Here is a 13,636-nt window from a genome sequence, read left to right as displayed (position 1 = left end):
ATTCTTAGAATTATGTGCTAGTACTGAGTCTGGTCCGTAGGAGAGGATAAAGATGGGAGTTAATGTCCTTTATCTGATGTTGTTACCTCTAATGCTATGTTTGCTAAGATTTGCCAATAATATTCTTTAGGAACAAATTCCGGATATCTGCATCTATCCGTGTATATTAACCTGTTATAACAAGTTATTTTCTTCATTCTTAGGTTCCAAATTAGATTACTATAGACAGTTACCTATTCATATAGCCGACTCTCGCTTGTTTGATTTGAGGCGTAATTGTTGTTTTATGACATAAGGATGAGTAAGGAGAACTATTAAAACAAAGATGCCATGAAAATTAGCGCAGAGTCCCAATTCTCATCATCTATTATCTGCAACAACAAAATTGAACCCAAATGAGTTAGAACCAGATGAAAATCACTACATTTTGTCAAATTACATTAACAAGTTCCACAGTGATATAGGATGCAAATGAAGTTATAAAATCCCACTCACAAGGAACAAAAAATGAAAATCACCACATTTTGTCAAATTACATTAACTTTTAGGATGCAAATGAAGTTATAAAAAAAAAAAAAAAAAAAAAAAAAAAAAAAAAGTATTACTAATGAACACAGGAGAAAAGGACAAAAATCAGAAATGGATAAAAATACTTAAAAAATAGGATTGCTATAGAAAAATAGAAAAAACAAAAAAGGTTGAATGTGGCTGCTGGGATTCGAGCCCAGGTCTCCACGGCCACAACGTGGAATTCTTACCACTAAACTACAGCCACAAGATGTCCTGGTTGGCTTATCTTTATTTTTTATTACGCAATCGCATAATTTATCATGCTGTTTTCTGCTTAAGCTTTCATGTGGGAACATATTGAAACTTGTCTTAAAGCTTTTTGTTGTTGTGTTCTTATATGATTTTTTTTGTTATAAGGATCAAAATATAACAACTCAATAGGCGTACGTATGCACATTCATCAAGTCGAGTGTAGATATAGCATACAACCTTTATATTTCAGTTCAGTTGTTATATTTATTGTATTTGATGATTAATAATATTTTTAAGTATAAAGTGAAACGCAATATATATTACAGAATTATATCATATGTTGTCTTTGATCTGCTAGACATATAATTTATGAGTTTCACATATGTTCTATATTCTCTAAGGTTTATTGAGTTAGAAGGGCATTATCTACAAAATGTAAGCAATAAAAGAAGAAAGTTGATGAACCTAGCATTGAATAAAAAACAAGCATGCCTTTTTGTCAACGTCTAAATTAAACCAAGTTATATGTTTGGTTGCATGAACTAATCATGACAGATATTAAGTCTTAACGACCTATTATTCATGCATGTGCTCGATAAAATGCGTTAACTAATTAAGTTGGAAGGAGAAATTATGAGAGTACCAACCATTGATTGAGAAGTTTCAACGTTATCTAAAAGACCTATTAAAAATTAAGCCAATAGGTTGGAAACAAGAATTATTGCATATTAATGTGGACGTTTCCATAGTATTTTAATGATAATCCTATACTTCTACGTTCTAATTAAAATGCCTCTAAAATTTATTTATATAGTTTGAGATTGAGTGTTGTATCTCAAAATGTAAATAAAAAAAATAAAAAATAAAAGATTCACGGACTAATAAATTACTTACTATAATATAGTAGGGCTTAGATATTTTTCTTTAAAAGAATTAAAGTGTCATATTTCGCAAAAATATCTGTCTAAAAAGGTTATAGAAATATATATGTCGACGATTATGAAATATTTAAACACCTCCATATGCCTGGAAAGCTATTAAAAATACTTAATAGAGTAGTTAGCATAGAGAATTGAATATTAAAATAATCTTTTGGATTGAATTATAAAAGGGGATTATAATACAACCTCGTGTTGATTAACAATTTTGTTTTGAACCAAACTCAATTAGATTATTCACTTTCACTTGACCTCTCTTTTCTTTGACTGATACAAAATTTGGTCCAAAAGTAGATGCATTGTAATTCTAATAACAACAAATTTCTTTTTCATGTTAAATTTGAATCAACTATTAAATAAATTTACAATTGTCGGTAATCTGAATTAATGATACAATTGAATTATACGCTTAATATATATATATATATGTAATATTTCTATACATATATTAGTTAAATTGAGTTTTATTTGATTGTTTTTTATATGAAATTAATGAGCTAATTTGATTATTCCATACAATGATAAACTCATACTTAAACCTATACATTTGTTTATACAACCCTAAAAGATCATTTAAATATTAGGTTCAACTTGGTTGGTATTACAAAAAATAATTGACACCCTAACCGGGGGGGGGGGGGGAGGGTGATTTACAAGAAGGGCCTTGGAGGTGAGTGGTCGGGAACTTTTGACCCCGCTTGCTCGATGGACAAACTTTCAAGTTTAACAAGTTTTGACTTTTCACCTTCAAAGTTTGTCCATGGGGCAAGGGGGGGGGGGTGTCAAAAGTCTAAGACCACTCATTTTCAAGTCATTAGTATAATTTCTTATAACTAGAGTCAAGGGGGGGCCAGCGTTAAAAAGTAGAGAAAGGACAAGGTATATTACTTAAATCACTTCAAAGAGGAGACACGTGTGCCACCACATTAAGGTAGTTATTCGTGTATAACCATTGTGATGTATAACCAAAAAAAAAAAATCCATTGTGATGTGACTATGAAGTAGGGGGTTTGCTGTTAATTAATTAATCTAAATATTCTTTCAACTATATACTTCTTTTTTCATGTATTAAATAACAAGGACCCTTTAGTTTTATACCTTTTTTAACATAAGAATGGAAGATTCAAAAAATCTAAAGTAATACTGTAGGTTTTGTTTTCTCTCCTTTTCATAATTGCACTTGAAAACATCAATGTGTTGTTCTAATCAACCTCAACGTGATTTCTCCATAAAAGTGATGTTATACTGATTAAACTTTTGTTCTTTAACGGAATGGTTCATCACATTCATTGATATATACTCTTTTAGGCTACTCTAAATTTTATCCCTAAAAAGTAATAAAACAAAGAGCAATATAAGTAGGTGTTTGCTTTGTCGATTTTCTTTTACAAATGTTGACTTTATCCAATTTATAAACGGAATATTCATTCATGTTAATTTTACGGGAGATTTCGTACTAGCTTTTTGACAAAATAACTTTTACTCTTACCAAAATGAAAAGATATACTATAATTAAGGGTCATGTGTTTGGTATGGAGGAATTTTATTTTTACATGTTTGGTTGGTCAAATTGCTTTAAAAAGTATTTTCTCTAGATAAATAAGTTCCTCATTCAATTTTTATAGTGGCATTTTCATGGTGATACAAATACACTACCCCTCCACCCTTACTTCTTTTTCTCTGCTTCGTCTGCAGCTTAATTAGAGATTCTTGAAAAAATGGCGTCATCTTCTGTTGATCGAAACAGTGCAGTGCCACTGAGAGTAGCACCCTCAAGTCATCACTATCCATATCCACCGCCCATGGCTATATATGAGAATCTTGTGGCCTCTCCTCAAGTGTTCATGGATACTTTGCAGGAGTTCCATGCTGCCATGAGGACCAAGTTCATGATCCCTATTATGTGGGGAGAACTGTTGTATTTGCATCGCCTCTTTGTCGAGGTAACTACTCGTGGTGGTATCGAAAAGGTTAAAGGGGAGAAAAGATGGAAGGAAGTAAAATTGGCTTTTAGCTTTCCTTCTTCAGCCAAAAATGCTTCATTTCTCCTTCAAAAACATTATAATTCATTGTTGTTCCACTACGAAAGAGTCTACTATTTCAAGGCATATGATCATGTGCTGCAGCAAGTCTCACATCCACCTCATCATGGTTCGTACCATCAGTAGAAGCCGTCATGCCGCAGCTACAGAGGACAGAAATAACATTTCCTGAAACACCATCACCAATGTCTGGTTTTATTGATGACACGTTTCACGGTGAATATCTTATTACCATGAAGATTGGATCTGAGAACTTTAAAGGTGTTGTCTATCAGGTTTCAATGAATCAAGAGTAAATCAGAATCTACCTTCTGAGAAAGCAACATCAATGACAGGGAGGATAAATAAATGAAAGAAGAAGATGAAGTTGATAAACAAAAAACTACAACACACAACAAGGAAAATGTTCTTTTTTCCCTAGAAGAAAAAACTTTATTATGTCAAACTACTTATGCTTGAAGATGATTCTAGCTAGGCGAATTTTCATATATTTTGTCTACAAAAATATACTTCTTTCTATGAGAGGACCATATTTTTTACTACATTTTGTGGATGGTTGAATGTTCTGTTTTAACTTTCGGGATTCATGAAGATATCATCTCAACATAACATCTTGAATCTGAGATAAGTAGTAATAGGTTTAACTATTACTTTGTCGCACAAAGTGAGGTGACTACTTTATTTTTGAGGTGACTACTTTATTTTTTCTTTTATTACTAAATTATCTACCCAGATTTAAATTTTATGGATTCAATCTTTAAGGTTCTTAGCCAAACGCCTACTCAGCTTGATCAAAAGTATTACTTTAAAAATAGGGAAAACGACACTACCTAGCCATTAGGAATTTGTTTTGCCCATGTTTGGGCTTAATACCGCGATTTGGTCTTTTAGCCCAAACTATTTTCAGGCGCTAGCGCAACAGCCGATTCACTATTAAAAAATCATGACTTTTTTTGTTGGTGACTAAAGTCGCCATAAAAGATCAACAAGTCGCCACTAAAGGTTCATTACAAAAAGATCAGACCTTTTTGTGGCGACTTTAAGATCAAAAAGTCACCACTAAAGGTTCACTACAAAAAGATGAGACTTTTTTTTATGAAAGATCAAAAAGTCGCCACTAAAGGTTGACAAAAATTCATATTGAGCCTTCAAAAAATATCAGGAAAAATGTATAATATGTGTGTAATTAGTAAGTATACGTTGTTTGAGCCTTCAAGAAGTACCTAAAACATGTATAATATGTGTATAATTAGTAAGTGTGTATAATTAGTAAGTATACACTTATTAAACATAACTTATACAACAATGATACATTTCTAAACACATATTGTAAGGATACATATTTTATACAATAATGATACAATTTCTATACATATGATAGATATCTCTATACAACAATGATACAATTTCCATACGTATACTGAAATTAGTTGAAAAAAAGGCTAAAAATAGAATTATTTAAAAAGGCTAAAAATATCCTTTAAGCTTCTTGAGCCATCCGGTCAGTAGTTTGGACCGGATGACCATTTGTGTCCTTTTCCCTTCAAATATTCATAAATTGAATAGAAATTTAAAAAAATGTGATTTATAGAAGATTATTCTTTTTTTTTTATATATTTTTTTTATTACATAAGTATAGGTGAAAGAGGAAATAGGGAAGGAAATGACAACGAAAATTCAAACTTTAACTAACAAGGTGAAAATTTAGATCGGAAAAGGTCCAAAAATACCCCTAACGTATGGGAAATGGCTCACAAATACCCTCCATCCATCTATTGGTCCAAAAATACCCCCAACCTATTTTTTTGGCTCAAGAATACCCCTTAAACTAACACCCTAATTTTGATGGTATTTTTTCAATTTTAAAATGCCACGTGGCTTGTTTTGATTGGACACATATATTATTTAATTTTTTTTTGCATTTTGTGAATTAATCAACGAAATATGTTTTTTTTTTTTTTGCATTTCGTGTATTAAAAAACGAAATAGGATGATTTTTTTTTTAATTTCGTTCATATAAAAACGAAATTGGAACATCCTATTTCGTTTTTATATAAACGAAATGAAAATAAAATTATTTTCCTATTTTTTTATATAAACGAAATACAAAAATACAAAAAAATTTATTTTCATATTTAGTTTTTTAATAAACGAAATACAAAAAAAAAAATTACTATTTCGTAGATATACCAACGAAATGCAAAAAAAAAAAAAAATATATATATATATATATATATATATATATATATATATATATATATATATTTTCCAATTTCGTTTTTATATGAACGAAATTAAAAAAAAAATTTATCCTATTTTGTTTTTTAATACACGAAATGCAAAAAAAAAAATTATAATTTCCTATTTTGTTTTTTTATTCACGAACTGCAAAAAAAAAAAAAAACATATTTCGTTGATTAATTCACGAAATGCAAAAAAAAATAATAATAATATATGTGTCCAATCAAAACAAGCCACGTGGCATTTTAAAATTGAAAAAATACCATCAAAATTAGGGTGTTAGTTTGAGGGGTATTCTTGAGCCAAAAAAATAGGTTGGGGGTATTTTTGGACCAAATAGGTGGATGGAGGGGTATTTTTGGACCAATAGATGGATGAAGGGTATTTGTGAGCCATTTCCCATACGTTAGGGGTATTTTTGGACCTTTTCCGAATTTAAATTGCCAACGAACTGAACTACTAGATAACAAGATTATTCAAAAGGTGAAAACCGAAAGAGCGATTGAGTATCCAGTGGGCATGTAATGTATGCATCTTCTAGGGGAAACCAGATTAGGAAGAGCGTGAATATCACGTGCCCCTTCCTCAAGCAAAGTATATAAACCCCCCCCCCCCCCCCCGCCCCAACCCCACCCCTTCTTCAAGCAAAGTATAACCCCCCCCGCACCCCCCGCGCCCGCAATTATTATAATATCACACATACTTCACCTAACTTTCCGTATAATAGTCGCCGTTAAATTCTACCGGATATTATATACGTTAGTGATCCTGCTCCATTTTTATTTTCCAGGTAATTGACTTATGTGACCGTCCCTGACTAGTTGTTATTAATTAAGCGCTTCATTTGTTGGTGTTTTGTCTCTCTTGTTCTCATTTGCTTAATCTGTTTTAGATAATTATTATGATTTCATTTTCGCATTTAAGCTGCTTATAATTCGTAAAAGGCATAATACATATATAGACACTTAAACTTAGTTAAACACTCCAACTTACAAAACGATCATCAAGAGGAGGACAACAACAACAACAACGTACCTAGTGAAATCCCACAAAGTGGGGTCTGGTAGAGTATTACGCAGACCTTACCCCTACCTTGGGTAAGGAGGTTGTTTCCGGTAGACCCTCGGCATAAGAACAAGCAATTCAAAGCAGGATGAAACAGAAATAACGAATACACCATACAGTCAAAGGACAAGAAACAACAAATAGTAACAGAAATGGAAGGGCAAGAAACTACAAGAGTAATACTACGACCACTAGGATGAAAGGATAAGTCGGACAATACTCAACTACCTACTACTACTACTACCCTACTACTCTAATCCGTGTCCTCCAAAACCTTCAAAATTTATGTGTCACGTCAGCGTCGGGTGTACAACGAGACATAGTGGGGATGAGTTTAGGTGTCTAGATGTGCATTATAAAAGATGGAGTTTTTAGTTGAGGCCAATTAGCTTACAATCGTAAAGGTTACAGAACATATAGCCTGGAAGGCACTTTTTCATTTTGGTACTGTACTGAAACAAGTGCAAATTTAGCGAGTGGAATGCATATGGATTCATAAGGCCGGCTCTAATTAGTTTGGAATTTAAGAATATTTTTGTTGATACTAATTGAGCATTTCATTTGCTGGTGTTTTCTCTCTTGTTTCTCACTTGCTTACTGTGTTTTAGATGATTATGAGTTCATTTAGGCATTTATGCCGCTTAATTCGTGAATACATGACGAGAAATTAGCTTGCAATCATAGTGGTTAGAGAATATACAAAGAAATTTGTGACTAGAAATATTTACTTTAGGAACTGTGAGTTAACTAATCCTGATTATTGAGCTGAATTTTGTTTTATGTTGGCAGTTTCTTTATAAGTTTGTCCTACTAGCGAGTCTAAAAACTGGTTGATATTCACCTGGCCAGGTATATATCAATTGATTACGCTAGAATTCAAAATTAGTTAGGATCTGTTATATGAATAAACTGTATATGTTCATTTTATTGCAATACTAAACAAATGCTATATAGCTTTTGAAAAATATTACACCATGTAGCCCAACATACAATATTATACAACATTACACCTGGGGGAAAAGCATTATACATAATGTATCAACCTTTTGTAAAGTGTATAAAAGGTGTTTATATGAGCTAAATCGGGTAACAAACTCAAAGCTAGTTTGGGTTACGTGGCGTAAATATTTTCAAAAAAAGACATAGAGCGTAATTTTCCCTTTTCTAAAACTAGGTATTATCTAAATATCATATTTGTCCCAGCCCGAACATATAAATATCTAAATAGAATAAAAATGTAAGGACTCTGACAAACATCACAACCGATTTAGATGTAATGACTATGCTTTAATCCCAACTGGTTGGTATCATCTATAGATACTTTGCGTCCATTGTCTTTTGTTATGCCTAAAGACTGCATTGATAGGGAGGTCTTAGTCTTTTAAGAAAACTTTCTTTCATGTAATTTTAGGTCTTCCTCATCCAATTTATCTTCTTCAATAATGATATAAAAATCGCTTTAGATATCCATAGCCTTTATTTTTTGTGACTGGAATGTTGTATCCATTTGAGTTACCTGATTGCCTTATGTGAAAGTAAACATTCCAAGAATTAAGCTATTCATTTGAGGAACACTGGTGTGTGTTCTGACTTTCTGCATTTCTTTTCTTTTGATTCAAGATGTGACCGAGATTTATGAGTCCATCAATATGGGAGACTTGCCATGTCCACCATATCCTAACCAAAGATTGGAGGCGCGGATAATTAGCAGGGAAAAGCTACCGAAGATTTGTTTAGTTGCGTCTGCTACAAAGCACTTCTCTGCGAAGACTTTGAAATGTATAACTAAAGTGAAACAAAGTGTACAGACTAGTGGTTTTGCTGGTGATGCTGTCATATTTTTGGCTACCACTGCTGTTCTAGAGATTGTGCGTAGGCTGAGCAAAGCTAGATGTCCTTTTATTTGGAGCGGTTTGCAGGCCCTGCAAGTTTTTTGTTTTCCACCGTTTAAGTGGATCCAGAAGTGGGCCTTTGAAGCCACTGGTCAAACAGTTGCAAGTGAGTTTCTGTTCATCTTTGCTTGCAATTCTGGCAATACTTGCATTCACATTTTGACTTTGTTATATACCTCTTGGTGTGAAAATGAAGAAAAAAAAAAAATCAGTTTTTCTGGGGCTTGTCTGCTTGACAACATTGGTGAAAACAAGCAATGTCTTCTGTTTTTCCATAAATTATGCGAGGAGTGTGGCATTTGCATTGGCTATCTATCTTTTCTTTTCTGTTTTTTTTTTTTTTTCTGAAGATTACACAGCGAACAACCTATCTGTGTTTTACATTCCACAAAATTACAGGATGATTCTAAACATTCGCCTGAGTTAAAAATGCTGCATAAGGTTTTGGATTCATTATAAGCATGGTTGTAAGTTGTAACCATCTTGGCCACAATATCAAGCAAAAGATATTTGTGAGTTCAGATGCTAATTCTTTAGTGTAAATTGTAACCATCTTGGCCACTAAATCCAGGTTGTAGTTTTCTGCGCGAATATGTTTCTCTTTTATTAGATTATATTATTCGTGGTTACTGTTTTCTGATTTTCGGAAAGCACTTCTTATTTGATGTAGTGCATAGAAAGCGAATTTCTTCGGCACTTACCCTTCCTTGCAATTGTAAGTTGTCATTGCTCACTTAAGATCACCTTAAATGTTGGACTCTAGATGTGATCTTTGAAGGTTTTTAATAAAGGAATATTTTATGATAATGGTATATGCTATGTTGCTTGGACCCTTCACTTTTGCTGCCGCACCCGTGTCCGACACGACACGACACCGACACCGACACCGGATTCGTGTCGGATCTGGTCAAACGACATTGGATACTTTGACCAAATCCATGGACCAATCTGAGAAAAAATTTGAGGCCAAATTGAAAGAAATGGAGAGCTCTTGAAGAATGGACACTTATTGTATCTAGAAGAATTTCAAGTTAATTAAAAATTAATATTTAATTTTAAATGAAACATAACTATAAAAAATTATTTTTGTTTTTTATTTCTAGGCATAGATTTAGTTATTTTTCTTATAATTTTGAATTATTTTAGCCGAATCCCCGCACCCGTATCCGCACCCCCGAATCTTAAAATTTAGATTATGCCGAATCCGACCTCTAGATCCGTACCCGTATCCGACACTCGACACCGAGTCCGAGCAACATAGGGTATATGAAATTTTTTCTTTTGGTTCGAGAAATGATGTATATGTTTTATTGCTGCAGCACTTCATCGAAGATAAACAGTTGGCAGCCAAGATTAGTTTAGTTGGCTATTTGCTATAAGATCTAGCATGCTTGATTAATTTTCTACACTTTTGTTTAATCTTCTTCTTTTTTTTTTTCCTTCAAATTGATTGGTTGTGTCTATCGTAATGACTGTATTTATTCTGGTAGAAATTGTCTAGGCCAATGCTATTGCTCTCAATTGCAACAGTTTTCTCTGATCAGTCATCATCTACGGGAGAAACAACACCAAATGATGATTCTCAAGCATATCCACAAACAAGGTAGGTCTACCGTTCGAAGTATATTTTCTTCGGAAGTTTTTCCTTTCCTGGACCACTGTGCTTGTTTAAAATATAGCCGAATATTGCTCATACTACCTGGTATGGCACCTAAAGAAAAGAAAAAAAACGCCAATAACTCCAAATTTCATCCATGATGGACTTTTAAGTCATTGAAACTTTGTTGGATTAGTCAAAAGTGATTCTGTTGATGTTATAGTTACGCCAAGATGGTGATAGATGTTAGCATTTGGCTTCCAAAAATATCTAGTCAGCTATCTAGACAAAAAATATGTAAATATTTTTTCTGTTCTCGAATCTCTCTTTATACAAAAATGTATATTTTCTATGTACACCAAAGTACAGAGAAAAAAAAAAAGGAAAAAAAAAGGGAGAGGTCTTAACGCTTCAGATGAGCCTTTCTGCTCCATTGAATGTTCTATTATTCCTTCTCTGTGGGTCTTCTTAACTCCTTTAGATATTTTTCTATTCCCTTTCAGGACAGACAGTCCCAATTTTTCTACTAATATCCTACTAAGTTCTAAATCTTTGTGAGCATTCTATAATACTCAAATTATATCCTTGCTCAATTTGCTTTCATTAATTAGTGATTCATTTACTCCCTTCGCTACTTATAAAAAACAAAATATTAATTTCCTCCCTTCGCTGCAATTTATATCACATTGTTTCAATTTGGGAGGTCTCAAAATGTTTGACACCACCACTAATAATATTCTATACAACTTTCATAATTTTTCATATATTTAAGTATGAAAATTTTAAACCTGATATAATGTTCTCTATCAAACTAACTTTTCAGACGCTATATTAATTTTCTCCTCTAAACGATATAATATGCAAGTCATAATAACATCTTAAGCTTCTATTTGTTCAACCACAAAACAGACAAAATAATTTATTAGGATTTATGAAATTAAAGCTATAATAAGAGTAAGGATTACAATCTTAGCTAGTCCAATACTGAAACCTAATTCATTTTATTGTCCAATTTTGTTGTGATGTATGGGAACTGTAATAAATATGAATTTCCCAACAATAACCACGTGAAACTTTAAAAAGAAAAAACAAACAATGACAACGTGAAAGAAGGCCATTCATGAGATTCAACAGAAATTTTTATTTTTTACTTTTCTTGGGCTGTTCTCAAATTCAAAATTTTTACTCAGCTTTAAATGTAAGTATTGAAATGTGCTGTTAACAACAACATCAATAAATTAAAAGATATGAGGCCTAGCAATTTTGCTTGTGTGATCATGATTTCTTCGTGAAATTGATTTTCGTTGTTTCTTTTTGAAAATTCTGCTCTCTGGGCTCTTATTACGGTTATTACTTTTAATATATTCAACATGGTTTGCCTTACAGATCTCATGATGAAATACAGGATGGTCAACCTGAAAGATGGTTGCTAGAACTCCATAAGGAACTCAGGGATGAGGGTATTAGTGTACCTGAGAGGTGAGATGACTCCCCTCGTTTTTGGCTGTTTCAATGCTAGACCGGTAGTACTGGTGGGGGGAATGTTGCTTCGATGTCCCATATTTTTACTTTAGTAGGTTTTATTTAGTTATGCTTGCCAAAAAAGGAAGTAAGCAAGAAAAAGAGAGCCTTAAAAAATAATAAAGCTTTCTAATAGCCTGTTTGGCGTTATTACTTTTAATATATTCGACATGGTTTGCCTTACAGATCTCATGATGAAGTACAGGATGGTCAACCTGAAAGATGGTTGCTAGAACTCCATAAGGAACTCAAGGATGAGGGTATTAGTGTACCTGAGAGGTGAATGTTGGGGGGAATGTTGCTTCGATGTCCCATATTTTTACTTTAGTAGGTTTTATTTAGTTATGCTTGCCAAAAAAGGAAGTAAGCAAGAAAAAGAGAGCCTTAAAAAATAATAAAGCTTTCTAATAGCCTGTTTGGCGTTATTACTTTTAATATATTCAACATGGTTTGCCTTACAGATCTCATGATGAAGTACAGGATGGTCAACCTGAAAGATGGTTGCTAGAACTCCATAAGGAACTCAAGGATGAGGGTATTAGTGTACCTGAGAGGTGAGATGACTCCCCTCGTTTTTGGCTGTTTCAATGCTAGACCGGTAGTACTGGTGGGGGAATGTTGCTTCGATGTCCCATATTTTTACTTTAGTAGGTTTTATTTAGTTATGCTTGCCAAAAAAGGAAGTAAGCAAGAAAAAGAGAGCCTTAAAAAATAATAAAGCTTTCTAATAGCCTGTTTGGCTAAGCTTCCAATATCTGCTTATTTTGAAAGTACTTTTTGTCAGAAGTGCTTTTCGAAAAAGTACTTTTGAAGAGTAGCAGTTTGTGTTTGACTGATCAATTTGAAAAACTCTTTTGCCAATAGTGGAGCAGTACTTTGTGCTTGATCAATGTTCCAAAAATGCTTCTGGGGAAAAGCTACTCTTTTTAGCTACTACTTCTACTACTACTACTACTACTACTACTACACATAAGTACTTTTTTTGTTAAGAAAAGCTTGGCCAAACACCTCATTTTTCTAAAATAAGCCCTTTTTGGGAAAAATATCGGTTTCCCAAAAGCTTGGCCAAACAGGCTCTAAATCAGACTTCCGTTTATCTACAAATTTGTTGCTCTTTTGATGCACTAGTAAGTATTCCTTTTCTTTAACAATTTCAAATACTATTTGACTAATTTGTCACTGATACTTTCATGTCACATTGGAATTCGATGTTCTGTGTAACCTGCCAACAGGTTGAATGATGATGAGCTTCGCCAATTTTATGCTGCTGCAAATGGTGATTTTGCAAAGTTGCTTTCATCAGTTAAGAAGACCATTAAATGGAGGCAGAGTTACACGATTCTTTCGCCAGAAGAGCTTGAGGCTTGGTCTCCTTTCATTTTTTGGCACGGCCACGATGCCAATCAACGGCCTTGCCTCATCATTCGCCTTGGACTTGCTTGCTCCAACCTGAGATCCAATGGCAAATCTCTCTTGATAAAAGCAGTTGGTATGTTATACATCAGTGCAACTGAATGCATGTAACACTGTGTCACTGATAACTCGAAAATATCATATTAAGTTTTAATCTTAGTCAAG

The 13,636-nt window shown here is 33.2% G+C and overlaps 1 protein-coding gene, 1 non-coding gene and 1 pseudogene across 2 annotated transcripts in view; 2 read left to right on the top strand and 1 right to left on the bottom strand.

Moving 5' to 3' along the window:
* Positions 1-13,636, top strand: part of LOC132068189 (UDP-glucuronic acid decarboxylase 6-like) — a 97,841-nt gene that overhangs the window by 70,601 nt on the left and 13,604 nt on the right. The window lies entirely within an intron of this gene.
* TRNAH-GUG (transfer RNA histidin (anticodon GUG)) lies at positions 704-775 on the bottom strand. Its single transcript has one exon. It is a non-coding gene; the product is annotated as a tRNA-His (tRNA).
* LOC132068181 (uncharacterized) lies at positions 6,673-13,599 on the top strand (annotated as a pseudogene).

The sequence above is a fragment of the Lycium ferocissimum genome, chromosome 8, assembly GCF_029784015.1.
Source record: "Lycium ferocissimum isolate CSIRO_LF1 chromosome 8, AGI_CSIRO_Lferr_CH_V1, whole genome shotgun sequence".
NCBI lineage: Eukaryota > Viridiplantae > Streptophyta > Magnoliopsida > Solanales > Solanaceae > Lycium > Lycium ferocissimum.
Note: the sequence above shows the minus strand (reverse complement) of the source record. Positions and strands in the feature narration are given on the sequence as shown.